The sequence below is a fragment of the Zonotrichia albicollis genome, unplaced genomic scaffold, assembly GCF_047830755.1.
Source record: "Zonotrichia albicollis isolate bZonAlb1 unplaced genomic scaffold, bZonAlb1.hap1 Scaffold_254, whole genome shotgun sequence".
Classification (NCBI taxonomy): Eukaryota; Metazoa; Chordata; class Aves; order Passeriformes; family Passerellidae; genus Zonotrichia; species Zonotrichia albicollis.
Window position 1 is genome coordinate 5,535,685 of NW_027428428.1, and position 20,296 is coordinate 5,555,980.

Genomic DNA, 20,296 nt, shown 5'->3' on the forward strand with positions numbered 1-20,296 from the left:
AGAAATGAGAGAGTGAATATAGACGAGTTAGAATAGAGGTAATGTAGATTGTGCATTACAAGTTTTACCACATCTCCTTAGAAGGAAGTGTATTGTGTAAAAGAATGGTGTAAGAAAAAAAAAAGGGAAAAAGAAATAAAGTGTAAAGGGTTGAAAGAAGTATTTAAGCTGTAAGTAAAAGTAAGAAACAGAAGCAAGAGATAAATAAATAAGATCTTGAAAATAGAACAGAAAACCAGTGAATGAAATACACAGAAAAAAATAGGAGAATAAAAGTACTTTGGGAGTTAAGTTAGCTGAGAAATACAACTCCTTGCAAAATACAGAGTATGTAGAAGTTGATGAGAGAAACATACAAGCTATGGAAAAAGAGAAATTACTGATAACATTAAACAGAGAAGCTGAGTTTTGATAAAATCATTAACAGCAGACCATTAATGCCTGTGTTTGAAAGCCCATTCCAGGTATTCTTCATTACTAAGACGGTTGGACTCACATCACTCTCACCCCAGGTATTGGACCAGGATTCAACACCAAGTTTTTCCCTCTGGCATTCTGGTATTGGACCGGACTCCACCCCTGTCTCCGTCTGGCACTGGGCCAGACTCCCAGTTTCTACGTCTGGCATTGGGCCAGACTCCCAGTTTTCCCCTCTGGCATTGAGCCAGAGTCCACACCACTCACCTCCGGGCACTGGATAAGGATTCATCCACATCACAAGGTAATTCACCTGGGTATACGGTGATTTAAAGTTGACTCTCAGGAGGAAGAGTCAAAAAGACTGAACTGTATGGGAAAAATTGGTATCAGAGTTCTAATATTGCTTAAAATGTTTCAAAACTGTTTTGTGTAAATTATGTTGGTAAAAAGTTTAAGGCTGTAAATAAGTAATTCTAGTTTAAGTTCCCCAATATACTTCTAAAGACTCCAGGTTAACCCTCTACAGAACACTCCCCTGGGGGGGAAACTAAAATTTGTAGGAAACAGACCAAGAGAGGCTTAACCAGAGAAGCGGGTAGAAGGGACTCTAAAGAGCTTGGAAGCTTCTCCTCAGTAAAATTCCCCAAGAGGCAAGGCCGGGTGGGCAGGCTGTGCAAGATGACCCATACCGGACTCTTGGGAAGGGTAGTAATGATGGCTCTGATTGCTGGTGGTGCTCAGGGGAGCCCAGCTGAGCCGTGCAGAGAGTGCTACCAACCCCTCTTAAGGAGGAAGTGAGCTCCTTGTTGAGAGTCCACATCAGTTCTAACCCTGATGGTGTTAACCTCTCCCAATTGGTCCTTTATCAGAAAAATAAGAGAATGTATTGGATAGCCCAGAATACTGCCACTTTTAGGCAGCCACTCCTGGGAGAGTGCCCTATAGAGGAAGCCTGGTTTTGCTTTGAATGTGATGCTACTGAAACAAGCTCAGCAGATCTAGTAAAAAGCAAAGAAATGGTGAAAATAGTAAGAAAAACTGTTTGTTACAAGTATTTATATGAGTGTACTGGAAAAGAGATAAACCCCTTTTGGAACACATTTCAAGGGAGCTCTAAATCCCTAAATTTGATCTCATCTGGCAACTGCATTGCTAGAGTGATAAAACCAATTTTCTTATTACCCAAAGAAACTGGATCAAGTTTGGGAGTTCCTATATATAATGATTTGGGAGAAATTAAACAAAACCGGGAAAGTGAAATAGAAATTGAGAAAATCCAAAATTGTAAAAGCCAAGTTCGGATCCCAAAATCTGTGTTGAACAAAGTCATCCAGCTACAGGCAGTATTAAAAATAAAGAATTCAATTATTAGGGACATTTCAAACGAAATAAAAAGATTGGCATGTGTAAATAATCAAGATCAAACTCCTACACTTGATCCCAGTGGGTGGGAGAATTTAGAGATTTTCAGAAAATATGTATGGGAAAAAGTGGTTTTTCTCGCTGTGTGTGTACTTGGAGGATTGCTCTTTTTACTATGCTTATTTGTCTGTTTTAGTAAAACAGTAGTGGCTGTACAAACCAATCTGGAAAAACCAAGCAAAGTAACAAGGTTAAGTAAGCATGATTACCAAAGTGCACAAGAGATTTATAGTAGATTCAAAACAAAAATTGTGAGTTGATGCGAGCTTAAGAATTTAAGCTCAATCAAAGAAAAAGAGGGGGGACTGTTATGAACAAAAAATCGGTTAATAATTTTTTTGTGAGAAAGAGTTGCAGGGACGCAGCCAGGTCTCAGGCTCTGCCAGAATTCTTAGTGTTTTGTCATTGTAATACCGGGTTGTTAAGGCTTATCTCTTCTTTTGTATTAGTAAAAAGCCTGGCTGGGTGCGGTGGACCCTTCCCCCGAGGCTGTGCTCTCTTACAACATAGGGAAGACACCTGAGAGGGTGGGGGGGGTTATGCAAAGTGACTCCAAAGTCCAGAATGCTTTGTGGGACCCCGACTCGAAATGCAACGAGAAAACCCCAAAAACAACGAGCCAAATAAGAATTGAGAGACTAAAATTATGTCTGGATGTGAGGAGCCAAGTGCTGAGCCTGCAGAGATGCGGAGTCCCTCTCGCCCTGACCATGGGAGTCGTCCCCAGCGCCGAGACTGAGGGGGACCGCACTGACAACGCAACATCTGACGGGGACCTCACGCCCTAAAGGCTCCCACGAGGACTGGATCCCCCGGCTCTGCCCCTAGCGGACAGAGCTGCGCATATCCTCCTCCTCTGAGTCGCCCTGGGAGACGCGACGGGGACTGCAGCCCTGCCGAGCCGCCCAATCCTGAGCTGATCACTTTTAATAAAGGCATTATAAAGGAGAAGAAGTCTCCTGGCCCTGTTTATTTCAAAAAATGTATGCATTTTCCCATAAAATTAAATGCAATGAATTAATAAATGATAACTAATTTTTTCTTGTTTATAATAGTATTATTCTATATTTGTAGTACCAAATTTAAATTTTTATATTAAAAAATCTACTTTTTTAGCAAGCAAAAAATTTATTGGTCATTGGTTCTAATTAACAAAATTCCCTTCATCAATTCATTAACCAGTGCGCTCTTGATTTCTCTATGGTAATTAGTCCTATTTCCAATCGTTTTCTAATCTTTTTTTTTATCATTTTCACAGAAAGGGTAAAAGGAGCCACTTCGGGGTCCATGGATAACTTTCTGGGGCACGTTTGTGGCCGTTTTGGGTCTGGGGAGGGAATTCAGGGAGAACTTAGGGTCTGGAGGACACTTGGGGGAGCCGGGTGGGCACTTGGAGAGGCACTCAGGGATTCTGAGGGACAGTTCGGGGTCCGGGGCAGCACTTGGGGGTCCACGGGGGCCCTTGGAGGTCAGGGAAGGGAATTTGGGGCCCCTTGGGGGCTCTGAAGGGGCTTTCAGCGGCGTGGAGATTGATGGGAGTTGTAGGCGCGGGTCTAACAGAGTATAACGGGGCCGCGGAGCATCACGGGAGTTCGAGGCGCAGCTGCGATGGCTCTCAGTGAAAGCGCGGGGCATGACGGGAGATGAAGTCCCGGCTAGAAGAGTGCGTGAAATGCGCTGCGGAGCATGATGGGAGCCGTCGTCCCGGAAGTGGCTCCAGCCCTTGGTTTGGGGGTCCGGGAAGGCTCCTGGCGGACACTTCTGCATCCGAGCCGTGACTTGAGATCCTCGGGTAAACATAGACTGTTCGGGAGCACTTGCGGGGAGCTCCGGGAGCTCTAACCAGGCTCTTTAGGGCGGGGGGCTCGACAGGAATTTTATACGCGGGACTGTTCTGAGAGGCTCTGGGGCCGCGGCGGGGAAGAGGAGATGAATTCCCAGATGTGGCTGTACCGGACATCTGTGGGATCGGGAGCACTCAGGGGGTCCGGGGACGCTTTTGGGGGGTCCCGAATGGGTGCTGAGGGGGCATTGAGGGATCCTGGAGGGTCTGGCGGACACTTAATGGACAAAGCAGTGGCGGGTCTCAGGGTTCTGTGGAGCGCAGGGCATGACGGACGTTGTAGTCCCGGCTCCAAAGGGGCCTAAAGGGGCTGCGGGGCATGACGGGAGTTGCAGGCAAAAAAAAAAAAAATGGTGCCAATATCAGGCAGCGCTTCCGAGGTCCTAAACCAGGCGCTGATTGGCTTTGGGCAGTGATGGGCGGGAGTCTCGGCAAATGGGATGCGGTGGAGACGGGAACAGCCCATTCAACTTCTCCAGTCGCTCCCAGTAGAGCCCAGTTCTTCCCCAGTACAGACCAACACAACCCCAGTACAGCCCAGTTCATCCCAAGTAGAACCCAGTACAACCCCTGTGCCCCTCCTGTCCCTCCCAGTACAGCCCAGTCCCTCCCAGTTCCCCCCCAGTATCATCCACAGGATGCCCCAGTGTCCCCAGTCTTCCCCACAATGGCCCCATTGTCCCCAGTAGGTCCCAGTCCTCCCCAGGGTCACTCCCAGTATGTCCCAGTGTCTCCCACAGCGTTCCCAGTGTTCCCAGTATGTCCCAGTCTTCCCCAGTGTTTCCAAGGACTGTTTCATTTCTCACGGTGGCCGTGGCAGCCAAACCCAGCAGTGGGGTCAGTGCAGTGCCCATGGCCACAGCCCCTGGCAGTGCCCAGTGCAGCTTGGGCTGATTATCCACCCTCACAGCTGGCCCAGGGCAGCTCTGCAGTGCCTTTGGTGGCACCTGGGGCTGGCACACACCTGAGCAGTGTGTCTGTTTGCACTGGGGAAACTCAGCAGTTTGAGATTGCTGCAAAAAACCCCAAAAAGAGGCAAACCCCTCTTAGGCTGAGTGCAGCCAGTTCTGCAAGCACAGCAGGGCCCAGGGCAGTGAGGACAGACAGGATGGGGCTGGGCAATGTGGAGCAAGGTTGTCCACACTGGGTCAGAGCTCCAGGCACAGCTTCTGTGAGCAGGCCAGAGCTGCTGAGGAGAGACCCTGGGTCAATATCAATCACAGAATGCTGCAATCACCTCTGCTCTAAAGAGAAATTTAACAAAAGACACCCTTTAAAAAAGGAATGTATATTTTATTACTGCTCTTTGAAATCTTTCTCCATAACTGGACTAGGAAAACTTTAATGACCCTCTCAGGGCTTTGCTGTTGTTTACATCAGACACAGTCTTTGAGAGTCAATAACACAAAGTTAAATTTAAACTCCAAATTTTCTTGAAGTTTTAATGGCTCCCACTGAGGGACACCACTGAGAAAGTGTCCCCAAGTTCCAGTTAGAGCAGAACACTGGAGGCAGTGATGACAGGTGGGGACAAGCAAGGCAAAGGTGTCTCTGGTGCTGAGCAAACCTGGTTGTGTTTGGGGAATGCAAAGGGCCAAGGCCTGAGCCCCAGCCCCTGGCCAGGCAGATCCTGTCCCTCCCTCCTTGCTCAGGGCTCTTCCCGGGATGGGCACTGGCATGTGGGGATGTGCAATGGCAAGGGCAGGAGCATGGGGCGGCCCCTGCCAGGCTGCTGAGCAGGGACAAGGAGGCAATGAGGCCCCAGCCCTGCAAGGGTCACTTGTCCCCTCGTGGCCTCAGGCCCAGGCCCAGCAGCCATGGCCAAAGTGCTGCCCAAGTTGGCTCTGGCAGGGCTGTCTTGCAGCTGCTGCCCATCCCTGTGCCCTGTGCAGCCCAGGCTGTCCCACGGTGTCCCTGCCCTGCGCCTCTGTCCCTGCAGGCTGTCGGCATCCCCCGGCTGCCCCACCTGGCTGGGCCCTTCCTTTGTTGACAGCTCTGCCTCCTGCCTGCCTCTGCCTGTCCACACAGAGCCTTGGGCTGATACCAAAAGGGTTAATTCAGTTTTTACTGTGCCTGTGAACTTTCAGCACAGGAACAAGGCATGCAGGGGCTGCTTTCCCAGCAGGAATGGTTGGAGGGAAGATGAAGACATCTGGCTGAAGGGTGCAGGGATAGAGAAAACAAGGACTGAATCTGGGAACTTGGGGTGTGATTTATGGAAATGGGTAAATTGTAATTCACATTTAGTGACTGTATATAAACAACACACTGGTAGGATTACATTTCCATGTGATGTTGGGAGTTATCCCTCACTACAGCTCAGGCCTGAGTAAATTATACCCTCTGAAATAGCAAATGAGAGCAGCTCTGTGCTGAGTGGAGTGGAAACTGAGGACAGCAGAGGAGACCTGGGAGGGATTGAAGGGAGGTTTCAGAGATGGTGGATCATTTTGGCATAATAGAGAACAGCCAGAGAAAGAATTAATGCAATGGGCAGATAGGGAAAACAGAAGGGACCCAAACAGAAAGGAATTTCCCTGCCAGGGCAGGGCTGTGGTGCAGCATGAACCCCAGAAGGAGCCTTTGTGTGGGCAAGCAGAGTCAGGCAGACATGGTCCTCAGTGGGAGCCATTAAAACTCCAAGAAAATTTGGAGACTAAATTTAACTTTGAGTTCTTGAGAAGTTTTGTGAAGACACTGTCAAGGACTGAGTTTGATGTAAACAACAGCAAAGCCCAGAGAGGGTCATTAAAGTTTTCCTAGTCCAGTTATGGAGAAAGATTTCAAAGAGCAGTAATAAAATACACATTCCTTTTTTAAAGGGTGTCTTTTGTTAAATTTCTCTTTAGAGCAGAGGTGATTGCAGCATTCTGTGATTGATATTGACCCAGGGTCTCTCCTCAGCAGCTCTGGCCTGCTCACAGAAGCTGTGCCTGGAGCTCTGACCCAGTGTGCACAACCTTGCTCCACATTGCCCAGCCCCATCCTGTCTGTCCTCACTGCCCTGGGCCCTGCTGTGCTTGCAGAGCTGACTGCACTCAGCCTAAGAGGGGTTTGCCCTTTTTGGGGTTTTTGCAGCAATCTCAAACTGCTGAGTTTCCCCAGTGCAAACAGACACACTGCTCAGGTGTGTGCCAGCCCCAGGTGCCACCAAAGGCACTGCAGAGCTGCCCTGGGCCAGCTGTGAGGGTGGATAATCAGCCCAAGCTGCACTGGGCACTGCCAGGGGCTGTGGCCATGGGCACTGCACTGACCCCACTGCTGGGTTTGGCTGCCACGGCCACTGTGAGAAATTAAACTGTCCTTGGAAACACTGGGGAGGACTGGGACATACTGGGGACACTGGGAACGCTGTGGGAGACACTGGGACAGACTGGGAGTGGCCCTCGGGGATACTGGGACATACTGGGCCATTGCGGAGAAGACTGGGGACACTGGGGCATCGTGTGGATGTCATTGGGATGAACTGGGAGGGACTGGGAATAAACTCAGGTGTATAGGGAGGGACTGGGCTGTACTGGGAGGAACTGGAGGGGCACTGGGCTCGTACTGGGTTCTACTTGTTATAAACAGGGCTGTACTGGGGTTGCACTGGTCTGTACTGGGGATGAACTGGGCTGTAGTGGGAGGGACTGGATAAGTTGAATGGGCTGTTCCCGCCTCCACCGTATCCCATTTGCTGAGACTCCCGCCCATCACCGCGAGCAGCCAATCAGCGCCGGAGATCGGAGACTCGGGGACGGTGCCTACAGTAGCCACAACTCCCGTCGTGCCCTGCGGCCTGATTGAGCCCCATTGGAGCCGGGACTGCAACGCCCGTCATGCCCTGCGCTCCACAGAAGCCCCTACATCCGCTGCCCCTTTGTCCCTTAAGTGTCCCCCAAACCCTCCAGGATCCCTCAGTGTCCCCTCAGCGCCCATTCGGGAGCCCCCAAAAGCGTCCCCGGATACCCTGAGTGCTCCCAACCCTACAGATACCCGGTACAGCCACTTCTGGGAATTCATCTCCTCTCCTCCACCGCGGCCCCAGAGCCCCTCAGAACACAGTCCCGCGCCTAAAACTCCTGCCGTGCCCCCGCCCTAAAGAGCCCGGTTAAAGCTCCCGGAGCTCCCCCGAAGCGCTCCCGAACCGTTTGCGTTCCCCCGAGGATCTCAAGTCACGGCTCGGACGCAGAAGTGTCCGCCAAGTGCCTTCCCGGACCCCCAAACAAAGCGGTGGAGCTACTTCCGGGACGACGGCTCCCATCATGCTCCGCGGCGCTTGCCCAGTGCTGTTCCAGCCGGGACTTCATCTCCCGTCATGCCCCGCGCCTTTACTGAGAGCCACTGCAGCTGGGCCTCGAACTCCCGTGATGCTCTCCGGCCCCGTTAAACTGCATTACACACACACACACACACACAAACACACCCACCCACACACACACACCCACCCTCCCGTGCCTACAACTCCCATCACCCCCCGCGCCTCAGCGATCCCCGTCAGAGCCCCCCAAGTGCTGCCCCGGACCCCGAACTGTCCCTCAGAATCCCTGAGTGCCCCTCCAAGTGCCCACTTGGCTCACCCAAGTTTCCTCCAGACTCTCAAGTTCTCTCTGAATTCCCTCTCCAGACCCAAAACTGCCCCAAATGTGCCCCAGAAATGTCTCCACGGACCCCAATGTGGCCCCTTTTATCCTGTCTTTGAAAATGATAAAAAAGATGACAAAAGGATTCAAAATAGGACTGATTAGCATAAAGAAGGAAAAATCAATAGCCACACTTCTGAATGAATTAATGTTGGGAATTGTGTTACTTAGAACTAATGACCAATAAATTTTTTGCTGGCAAAACAGCTTTGGTTTTTTAGATATAAATATTAAAATTTTGTATTACAAATATAGACTAATAGTATTATAAATAAGAAAAATATTTATAATTCTCCTAATTCCAAAACTTATATTTTTAAGGGGAAATGCATAATTACTACTATGTTTTGGGATGTCAGTCTGTTAGAGACGGTCCAAGATCCCTCATCTGCCTCACAGCCGCCGTCAAGGACAGAGATTGAAGCGCTCCCCAAGGACTGAGACTGAGACCCTTCAAATTCTAACCCAGGGGTGCTGGCCTGACTGGAGCGGGATGTCTGCCATGGGAAGCGGGATGTTTCCCATAGGAACCAGTCCTGAAACAACGGGCCCCGCTCACTGCTGGCACCGGTTTGTGCTGTTCAGACCTGGACTGTCTGTGCCTGTTCCCAATGCATTTATTCTCCACTGTGCCCTCCATGTGCCGTCCTGCTCCCTCCCGGTGGTAGATTATAAAAGAGCCCTGAGTTAACCAAAGATGTTGAGATTCTCCCCGACGTGACCAGATGGATCTGTTGGCCAGACCACGAGGATTTCATCTCCCTGTTGGTAGCTATTCCCCCAACCCAACCCTCCTTTCTCTCTCTCTCTGTCCTTTATCGCCTTTCTAATCCTTCTGTTACATTTGCTATGGGCATGCAATAAAAGGTGCATTTGTTTTGATTGAAAGTCCCCTGCTGTGTGTCTTTAGGTATTGGAAAATAATGATAAATAAAGTACACATAGTTCATAGGATAAAACGTAGACACCAGCCCCGGAATGGAGAGTGTGCCTCTGTCTGACCTGCTGAAAAGATCTCAGCAGGCCAGAGAAAAAATGTTATAGATAAGAAACAATAAACAACCTTGGAAACCAGAGCCAAAGAATTCAGACTCCTTCTTGGAAACATCAGGCTGGGAAAAAAGGATTCTTGGGGTCATCCCCGACTGCAGGGAACCCAAGATTGGTCTTCTGGGCTATCTGGGTCAACATCAGAGTAAATCTGGAAGTTTTGCTTTAGCCCATTGAGCCATGGTGCTGGGGTCTTGTCTTTTTCCTGGGTGCCGTCCAACGCTAACCTGGTATTACTCCCTCTAGGGACTGATTCTTTTATCCCTCTGGTCATCAGGGACCTGTAATCTCTCATATTCCTTCTCCCCTCTTCTTGATTAGGGTCCCAGTCAGGCTCCACTGAAGGCATTTTTTGGTCACCTGGGGGCCCAGGTTGGTTTTCTCACTCCCAAATTTTCATTCCTTCAGTTCATATTAATCGAGTCTCTCCCGGGGAAAATAGGATGTTAAAGATGGAGTTCAATTCTCCCCATGTATAAATATTAGGGCTAAAAATTGATCAATTTGATTTGCAATTCCTACTGGGTCTTCCACTAAATTTCGCAATTCTTTCTTAAAGTTTCCAACTTTGGACACAGTCAAGGGAGCGTTTACAAATCCAATCTCACTGGCCACCCTGCCCATGAGAACTTCTCTGAGGGGGAACAATTTTTCACTTTTGCCACTTTGGACCAGGTGTTACAACATCAGCTGTGGAGACTGACTGGGCAACTGCACTCTTGGGCATGAGATTCTGAGATGTTGTTTGGCTTCTCGTTTGTGCTGGGGGAGGCAGAGCAGGAACTTGCTGGTGAATAAGGGGTGCATGAGATGGCAGAGGTAAGGGGACGGTAGTGAAGGGTAAAGAGAGTAAGGAGAGGGTGGAGGGGAAGGTGGTGGAGGTGTAACTGGGTTAGGAGGTGGTAAAGGAATGACAGCTGGGAGAGGAGGAGGAATTGGTTCCACAGAAAGAGGAACTGGAGGAGGGATTTGAGGTACTGCAAGGGTAGGAGGAGGTAGGTGGTCAAGGGAGTCCCAGTTTTTGTTAGCCTTCCCAGCCTCTTCTTCTTTTACTTCCCTAGCTTGCTTTCCCTGTTTTAATTTATAGACTCTTGTATTTTCCTCCTCTGAGGTGTACTTTAGCCAACAGGTGATGTTCTGTATGTGATGGGCCTTTTGCAGGAACTTGGGGTAAAAAAGGAAGGTGCATCACCTTTGGACAGAGAGGCAGGTAACTCAGGAAATGTTTAAGGATGTTGTTAGGTGATGCAGAAAGAAAATTGGAGAGGTGAAACTTAAGGCTTAACCAGACCACTTCTGTGAGGGATAAGAAAAATCTTTCTATAAATACATTAATGGCAAAGAGAGGTACAAGAACAATCTCCATTCATTATTGGGGGAGATGTGGTTACCAAATATGAGGGAAAGGCTGATGTACCTAACCACTTCTTTGCCTCAGTTTTCAAGAATAAGACAGGTTGTCCTTGGGACAAGTGTTCTGCTGAGCTGCTGGATGGGCACAGGGAGCAGAACAATCCCCTGTATTTCAGGAGGAAGCAGCTGGGGACCTGCTGAGCCACTCAGATTCTCACAGGGGCATGGGATTGGATGGGATCCATCCCGGGGGGATGAGGGAGCTGTGGGGGAGCTCCCCAAGCTGCTCTCCCTCATTTACCATCAGTGATGGCTCAGCAGGGAGGTCCCAGAGGACTGGAGGTGCCAGTGTGAGCCCATCCCCAAGAAGGGCTGGAAGGAGGAGCTGGGGAACTCCAGGCCTGTCAGCCTGAGCTGGGTGCCCGGCAAGGTTATGGAACAGATCACCCTGAGTGCCACCCCAGGGCACCCACAGGATGGCCCAGGTGTCAGGGCCAGCCAGCGTGGATTTCAATATCGGCACTGATGATCTGCATTAGGGGACTGAGTCCAGCATCAGCAATTTTGCAGATGACACCAAGCTGGGTGTGAGTGTGGATCTGCTGGAGGGCAGGAGGGCTCTGCACAGGGCCCTGGACAGGCTGGATCCAGGGCCCAAATCCAACAAGGTCAGGTTTAACAAGTCCCAGTGCCAGGTCCTGCACTTTGGCCACAACAACCCCTGCAGTGCTACAGGCTGGGGACAGAGTGGCTGGATAGCAGCCAGGCAGAAAGGGACCTGCAGGGACTGATGGACAGCAGGCTGGACATGAGGCAGCAGTGTGCCCAGGTGGGCAAGAAGGCCAATGGCTCCTGGCCTGGATCAGGAATGGTGTGGCCAGCAGGAGCAGGGCAGGGATTCTTCCCCTGCACTCGGCACTGGTGAGGCCACTCCTCGAGTGCTGTGTCCAGTTCTGGGCCCCCAGTTTAGGAAGGCCATGGAGGGGCTGGATCGTGTCCAGAGAAGGGCAACAAGGCTGCGGAGGGGTCTGGAACACAAATGATTTGAGGAGCAGCTGAGGAAGCTGGGGTTGTTTATCCTGGAGAAGAGGAATCTCAGGGAGACAGAGCAGTGTCAGGGCACAGGTTGGACTTGATGATCTCCAAGGTCTTTTCCAACCTGGCTGATTCTGTGGTTCTCTGAATCCACCCTTGGAGCAGTTGCAGGATGAGCCCTGGGCCTCCTCTTGAGAAGCTCCAGCAGCCCAGGTCCCTCAGCTTCTCCTGCCAGCCCCAAAGCCCATCCTGTCAGTCCTGCAGAGCCTCTGCAGCTCCTCCTCAGTGCCCAGAACAGGGAGCCCCAGAGCCAGACACAGCAGCCCAGATGTGCCCCCCTGGCCTGGGGTGCCTCTGGCACGGGAGCAGCACCAGGCACTGCAGGAGCCTGCAGACAATTCCTGCAGCACTTGTAGGATGGTCCTGATGGACCATGGACATTCCCATGGGGCCAAATCAGGAACGGCAATGGAGAGTGGGGACAGAGAGGAAAGGGCAAACAGGGATGGTCTGTTTGCAGGGGAGGTAAGAGGGGTGGGCAAGGGGAAGAAATCTGGATCAGGGCCAAGGAAAGAAAGCAAAGGTGAAGCAAAGGAAATGCTCAGGGCTGTTTGGGGGTGGCTGCCAGGCAGCCCTGGCTCTGAGCAACAGCATCTGCAGTGGCACAGGAAACTCCCATCTGATGGGAACAAACTTTCTGGCTGACTGCAGAGGCCAGGACAAAGCTGAGTGGTTTCCCTGGTGTCCCCCAGCCCTTGCTGGCCCCAGGGGCTGATGGCATTTGTGCTCCCCCAGCTTCATGTCCCCACACCAACAGCATGGGGGTGCTCCCCCTGCTGTGTGCAATGCAAACAGGGGCTGCTGAGCCAGTGCTGCCGTGTCTGTGCCTGCAAGGATGGGGCACCTGTGTGAGCTGGGGGAGAGGCCAGGGCTGCAGAGGGGGGATGTTGTTGGCAGCTCCATGAGGATGCTCTGGGACGCTGCCTTGGGCTGTGCAGCGCACTGGGGATGGATCAGCCCCTGCTCTGCTGCTCCTTCCCGTCTGCCCCAGGGCCCTTGCAGAGCCCCAGCCATGCTGTTTGCCCCCAGCCTGCCCACGGCCAGCCTGGGGCTGCTCACGGGGCTTTTCTGTGCTGATCATTGGCCTGGCTGTGTTCTTGAGAGAGCCTGGGCAAGGAGCCTGGAGCCCCCAGGGCCTGGCCTGAGGCATCAGCGCTGCCCCAGCAGTGCCCATGGCCTGTCCCTGCTGCAGCCCCGGCACTGCCACCCCCAGGGCTGTGCCCGGCCCCGAGAGCACTCAGGCCCTGCAGCAACACCAGGGCCACCAGGGCAGCGGGGCAGGGCCACGGCAGCAGCACTGGCAACACCAAGTGCTGCTGCTGCTGGGCACAGCTGCTGGGCCAGCACTGATCTGCCCCCAGCTTTGCACACAGACATTGCTGCTGCAGCTCCAGAGAAGGCAACAAAAGGGCATCTCTGCAGAAAACTCTGCTGGCAGATGATTTAGTTCCTTTAAAGCCACTGAGAGTGCCGCTCCTCATTGATACAGTCTGTGTCCATAAGGAAGGTGGAGAGGAAAAAAATGAGAAATGGCACAAACATTGACATTTATTTGTGGACAATATGAAAAAAAGTAAACCCTCCAAATGAAACCATCAAGAAGTATTAAAGACGACTTTTATTACAAGTGATTGGCGGAAATTACCCTGCAGTTTAATGTTTCCGAAAGCATCCAGTCAGCAGTCTCCTCACAGAAGCCTTGAGCTCCTGGTTCCTCAGGCTGTAGATGAGAGGGTTCATGGCTGGAGGCACCACCGAGTACAGAACAGACAGGGCCAGATCTAGGGATTGGGAGGACATGGAGGGGGGCTTAAGGTGGTAAATTGGGCTGATGGTGACAAACAGACAGATCACTGCCAGGTGAGGGAGGCAGGTGGAAAAGGATTTGTGCTGTCCCTGCTCAGAGGGGATCCTCAGCCCAGCCCTGAAGATCTGCACATAGGAGAAAACAATGAACACAAAACAACCAAATAGCAAACAGGCACTAACTGCAATGAGTCCAACCTCCCTCTGGTAGGATTTGGAGCAGGAGAGCTTGAGGATCTGAGGGATATCACAGAAGAACTGGCCCAGGGCATTGCCATGGCACAAGGGCAGGGAAAATGTATTGGCTGTGTGCACGAGAGCAGTGAGAAAGGCACTGGCCCAGGCAGCTGCTGCCATGTGGGCACAAGCTCTGCTGCCCAGGAGGGTCCCGTAGTGCAGGGGTTTGCAGATGGACACATAGCGGTCATAGCACATGACGGTCAGGAGGAAATACTCTGCTCCAATGAAGAACAGAAAGAAAAAAAGCTGTGCAGCGCATCCAGTGTAGGAGATGTTCCTCGTGTCCCAGAGGGAATTGTGCATGGCTTTGGGGACAGTGGTGCAGATGGAGCCCAGGTCGCTGAGGGCCAGGTTGAGCAGGAAGAAGAACATGGGCGTGTGCAGGTGGTGGCCGCAGGCTACGGCGCTGATGATGAGGCCAGGAGGGCAGCCAGGGAGATGCCCAGCAAGAGGCAGAAGTGCAGGAGCTGCAGCTGCCGCGTGTCTGCCAATGCCAGCAGGAGGAAGTGCCTGATGGAGCTGCTGTTGGACATTTGCTGTCTCCAGACATTAGAAACTTTTCAAGAAGGAATTACAGTGATAATTGAGGGGAGATTTCTCACAGAAAAGGCAAAGCCTTTTCTCATAGACCTTTTCCTGCCACTGAGCACCTCGCCCTGTCCACGTCTCAGAGACCTTCCTTCACTTTTGTTGCTGGAGCCCTGATTGCTGCTGGCCAATGTTGTGTGTGGAGCTGGACCTTGGTCTGCAGGACACCTGGTAGTCAGCCCTGATCCCAAGTCAGTGCAGGGCAACAGTGACCGCAGGGGTCAGTCCTGGTGTTTGGACTTGGATAAAGAATGTTACCCTAAAGCAGAAGAGCTGCCTGGTTCAAGGGATGGGGATAACAGAAGGCAGAACGAGAGATTCTGCTGCACCAGGGGAGAACAGAGAGTCCAGGGAGGCAGAAGGATTTTCTGAGGCTTAGTACAGACTGAGGAGAGCTGCTCTGTCCCTCTCTCCTATTCCAGCTGCCCTGTATTTGCACCTTTCTGAGATCCACTCCTGCATTAGCCTAAACAGCCAGGAGACACAGCTGAGAGCAGAGGGATCCCTGGCACACAAAGTGGCTCCTGCCTTTCCCAGAGTCAGGAGAGTGGGCTCATTGCCAGCCTCCCAGGCTGCCCTGCCCAGAGCTGCCCGGGCACAGGGAGCTGGGACACCGCATTGCTGTGCTCAGCCTGCACAGGAGGAGCCCAAGGGCTGGGCCAGGCCCTGCATCTGGAACTGCCATTGCACAGAGCCCCTCAGCAATGCCAGCAGCACCTGGGCAAGGCAAGGAGAGAGAGAGAGCCGGGCCTGAGGAAAAGCCTTTCTCTGGCCAGCCCTTCCCAGCCCCTGCCAGGCAGCAGCAGGGCAGGACAGTGGCCCTCAGGCCCTGGTCAGCAGGGAATGGGTACAGGGCCGCTGAGATGCCCTTCATCTCTGGGGCTGCTCTGCCGGCCCAGGAGGGACTGAGGGCCCCGAGCCCCCAGGCTGGGGGCTGTGCTGGCTGCGAGGGGACACAAGAGCTGTGCTGCTCAGGGCAGTGTCTGCCCTGCAGGGCAGGCCCGGCAGGTGCCACATCTGCCCTGCAGCAGGGCTTCCCTCAGCACTGCCTCCCTCCCTCCCTGCCCACGTCTCTGCTGCTGGAGCTGTCCCAGCCCGAGCTGCTCCTGTGGCCCCAGGCTCCTTCCCTGCCAGAGCTGCCCGAGCCCAACCCAGCCCCTGGGCCAGCCCTGCCCTGCAGCTGCTCGGCTCTGCAGGGATTAAAGAACAGCTCTCCCAGCCCGGGCACCATGGAAAGGAGATGCTGCATGGATCTGGAGGCTGGGCAGGTGCAGGCACTTGCTGAGGTTCCCAGGAATCCCAGGAATGGTTTCAGAGCCTCAGCCCCTGCTCTGCCCTGTACAGCTGAGTTTCCATTGCCACCAAAGTGCGGCAGGGAAAAGTGGGAGCACAGATTTGGGAAAGAATAGACCAAAGCAGGGAACTCCTGCCCTGAATGAGCTCATGAAAAGCCCCTCAGAAATGAGCTGGGCATGAGCTGGAGCTCTGAGCAGCCCTGGCTGCAGCCCCAGCTTCAGCCCCTGCAGCCGTCCCTGGCAGCAGGTGCCATCCTGCCCTGTCCCTCTGACAGTGCCCAGGGCAGCCCTGCTCTGCAGCACATCCTGCTCCTGCTCCTCCTGTGCCACAGAGAAACTGGGAGAGTCCTCCTGACAAATGCCCCAGGCTGTGGGGTGTGCTGGCTTCAGAAGATCCCTCCAGGAGCACAGGGGACATTGCCCTGCACCCACACACTCACCATGCACAGGGCTGTGAAGATCTTTCCCCAAGTGAAGTCTCAGCTCCATGTCATCTCAATCCTGATTGTCTTCAGCCTGTCTGTGCCCGGCTCCAGTCCCCTCAGTGCCTGCAGGCAGAGCCCTCAGCCTGCTGGGCTGGGAGAGGAGCTGGCCCTGGGAAGAGCTGTTCCTTTAAAGCTCAGCAGCACAGACACAGCACAAGGACTCTATTGAGCCTCTAGGGGATTTGGTGTTGTTTACATCAGACTCAGTCCCTGAGAGAGTGCTCAAAAAACTTCTCAAGAACTCAAATTTAAAATGAAACTCTGAAGTTTCATGAAGCTTTAATGAGTCCCACAGATGGACACAACTGGGAAAGTGTCCCCAGGTTCCAGTTAGAGCAGAACATTGGAGGCAGTGATGACAGCTGGGGACAAACAAGGCAAAGGTGTCTCTGGTGCTGGGCAAAGCTGGATGTGTTTGAGGAATGCCAAGGGCCAAGGCCTGAGCCCCAGCCCCTGGCCAGGCAGATCCTGTCCCTCCCTCCTTGCTCAGGGCTCTTCCCGGGATGGGCACTGGCATGTGGGGATGTGCAGTGCCAAGGGCAGGAGCATGGGGCGGCCCCTGCCAGGCTGCTGAGCAGGGACAAGGAGGCAATGAGGCCCCAGCCCTGCAAGGGTCACTTGCCCCCTCGTGGCCTCAGGCCCAGGCCCAGCAGCCATGGCCAAAGTGCTGCCCAAGTTGGCTCTGGCAGGGCTGTCTTGCAGCTGCTGCCCATCCCTGTGCCCTGTGCAGCCCAGGCTGTCCCACGGTGTCCCTGCACCTCTGCGCCTGTTATAAATGAGAAGCTTGAAAAGGCCAATATTCAAGCAGCAATCAATTTATTATTTAATATGGTGAAGTATGACCAATACAGTACTGGGTACAATGGGGGAAGCTGTCCCTCCTACTGCACACCAATAGTTGAGTCTTACAGGTATTTACAGGAGTACTTATCAGCTTTCTCAGCAGTTTCTGTTCCAGTTTTTACTCATCAGCAGTTTCTATTCCTGATTTTTCTGTGGCAATTTTATACACTATTGTGATTAAGTTTTTCTCAGGATGTATCCCAAAAAGTAGTGTCCCCATATGGTGATGGTCCAGTTTCCGAAAGAAGAAAGACAAATCCCATCTGGTGGAGTTCAGCTCCCCAGATGTGGCTCCACCTTTTGGTTACAGAGACTATAAATCTAACAGTGATGTCAAGCTTCCCTTGGTCGAAAATGTAAATCCTTGAGTTGATGTTCATCTTCCTTTCTCAAGCTGCTCTTCTCTTTTTTGTTAAGTGTGAGATAAGCATATTTCCTTTATATATATTCCAAACGTATAGTTTCAAGGATACAAGTAATATTCTAAAATTCCACTTCAAAAGGTTATTATTGCAGAACTCTTTAAGCCTTAACTACAAGCTAAGAGCAACATCCTTAACGGTTTAATTCAAATGATCCTCAATCAACCAAGGTTAATTGCAAACAAAAGATAGGTTCAAAGGACTTCTTCCACGCTTTACTTTCCTCAGGTATTATTAGAATTCACAACTGTCCCACTATCGGTCTCCACACATATCACTAACACAAATAGACACAAGGCCTGTTTGTACCTGACACGAAACACAGCTTTGTATTTCACACGTGTCCCAGCTGGCACTTGAAACACTGCATGTCCTCTGAGCAATACAGTGTGGGCTAATATTCCACCATCCAAAGGCTGCAAGATCAGCTTAGCAGGGCATGGAGGATTCGGCCTCGTCTGTCGGGGCTTGGCTGGCTGCGCTGCTGGAGCTCTGGAAAGAGCTGATCCTGCAGGCTCTGTCCGCCTGAGCCAGGGGGAATTTTCTATTTCTTTAAGATTTTTTTTCTTCTTTTCAATTTTTTATTTCTATTGTAAATAAATAAATTATAGCGTATATAAAATTCTACCTATTATTATATATTATAGATTACAGTAAAAATAAATTCTAGAATGTGTTATGATACACAGACTGCCAGGAGCATTCCTTTGCTGCAAAGGGTCTGCAGGGCAAGAGGCAGGAAAGGTTGAAAAGGGAGCTTGTGCGCAGCAGTACAGCAAGCTGAGGGGCCCTGAGGCCCTGAAGGGGGAGAAGGGTGCTTGTGCTCAGCAAGCTGCCCAGGCATGCAGTGGGCAAGGGGAAATGGCCAGAAGTCCCTTGGCCTTTGGTGGTTCTGCTGAAGCCTTTGTGCTGGTGACAGAGCGGGTGGGCAGGGGCCGGAGCTGCGGGGATCCCTGCCAGAGCGGTGCCTGGAGATGGCCACAAGCCCTGTACCAGGCATGGGAAGGCTGAAGTGGAGGAAAGTTTAGAGTTTTAGGGCTGAAGATATAGAAAAAAAAAGAAGTTACAATGGTAAACAAGAAGCTTAGGATGCAGTGCTGTAAGTTTGTGTGTCGTAACATGATTGGCTAAAGAAGCTTACACTGTATCATGAGTCCCTAAGACAAAATATTGAAGGATTGGCTGCAAAACATAAATATCCTGGTTGGCAGTGTCTTCTTGGCCAAGAAATCCTTCAAAGCTCTTGTAACTACAAGTCTTGCAGCCTTGTGAGCCATGCAGTGCAGATGTGAGCCAAACTCACCCTTCCTCTCTATGTAGAAGAGAAGAAAAAGCAATGGCATCATCTAAAACACTCAGAGATCTGTTCTCTAGCTCGTTCCAAACTCCCTCAATTCCCCCAAAGTGGGATTTAGCTACAAAGAGATGACAGGGACTCTTAGTGCTGGCTCTTTGACTCCACAGCAGCTGCTTTAGAATCTTTCACATAACCCTGTGCAGTTATGTGCCAGAAATGTATCATTTGAAGAAACTTTCCCAAGTGACTTGCATGGAGGTCTGCTTGAAGGGTATTTGAGGGGAAAGGCTCCCAGCAGAGGTCTGGGCTTTGGCCTAGCTGTGTCCCCTGCTGATTGTGAAGTGTGCCATCAGCTGCAGGGCTTTCTGGGCCAAAAAATATCATCAAGTCCCTTGGACTTGCTCTTTTAGGCCTCTAAGAGCTGGACCCAATTTCAGGGTACATTTGGAGACCTCATCTATGGGTGGATGGACCACCTAGGATTTTCCCAATTGCTGGGAATGGTTCTCCAGGTCCCTGGTGTAAAACGGGGCTCCCCAGCAACTGTGCATCTGCAAGATGATAAACAATTGTCTTGGTTTAAGAGAGAGGTGTCTGCTAATGAAGGCGGAAGGCTTCTCTGAAATGGAAAATGTAAATCCCCTCCCTTCAAATGATTCTCATTTAGAAATTCAAATGCTCTCAGGGAAAGATATGGGGATAGGACTGTGCCCGCAGAGCCGGGCAGCGTTTGCTGATGGTCTGAGCCCTTCCTAAAGAACCTGTCGGGCTGCCTTAGACACCTGGGGCCAGGGATTCCTTCCAAGCTGGGCCACTTTGGCTGGGCTGGGGGCAGCCCCAGGACAAAACCAGTCATTATCATGGACCAGAGACCCCTGAAAGCGCCCAAGGGGGCCTGGGGGAAAGAGGAGGAAGAAGGCCCTGGAGCTGCCCCAGCACATCAAACCAAAGCAGTGGTGCCGTTTGAGCTGCCGCAGGAGGGTGAGTGGCAGAGCGGCCCCACAGGGTTGGTGCCTGCAGCCAACTTGGCACCATTCCATCCCATCCCAACCAATCCCATCCCACCCAATCCCATCCCATTCCCATGGACAGGATGGAAGAGGGGCCGGGCAGACCCCCCGCAGGGGCCGTGCTCCATCCCCTGGGGCATCCTGGGGCTGTCCCTGCCTGGGGAGCGCAGGGCTGGGCTGTGTTCTCCGGCCTCTCCCGCAGCCCCTCAGCTCTGGCTGCACTTGCTCTTTGCCAGGTGCAGCCCTGCAGTGCACACAAGAGCAGGACCCCGCCCGTGGCCTCTTCCACAGAACAGCGCAGGTACCTGCAGCCATCCCCACCTGGGCTGGGCCTGCTGGCACCGCGCTTGGAGCATTCCCTGCAACATCCCTGGCTTCTTGCCCTTCTCCTACAGCTGGTCTGCCAATTCATCAAGAAAATTCGGGCGGAAGAGACCAGCACCATGGGCACTGGGCTTAGAGCATATTCCCACATCTTCCAAACCAAGACCACTGCTTGTGG

The 20,296-nt window shown here is 52.0% G+C and overlaps 1 long non-coding RNA gene across 1 annotated transcript in view; it reads left to right on the plus strand.

Moving 5' to 3' along the window:
• Nucleotides 1-3,561: 3,561 nt before the first annotated feature.
• Nucleotides 3,562-20,296, plus strand: part of LOC141727830 (uncharacterized) — a 305,593-nt gene continuing 288,858 nt past the window's right edge. The window contains exon 1 of the long non-coding RNA XR_012578674.1: nt 3,562-3,634. This is a non-coding gene — a long non-coding RNA (uncharacterized LOC141727830). The remainder of the gene's footprint in view (nt 3,635-20,296) is intronic.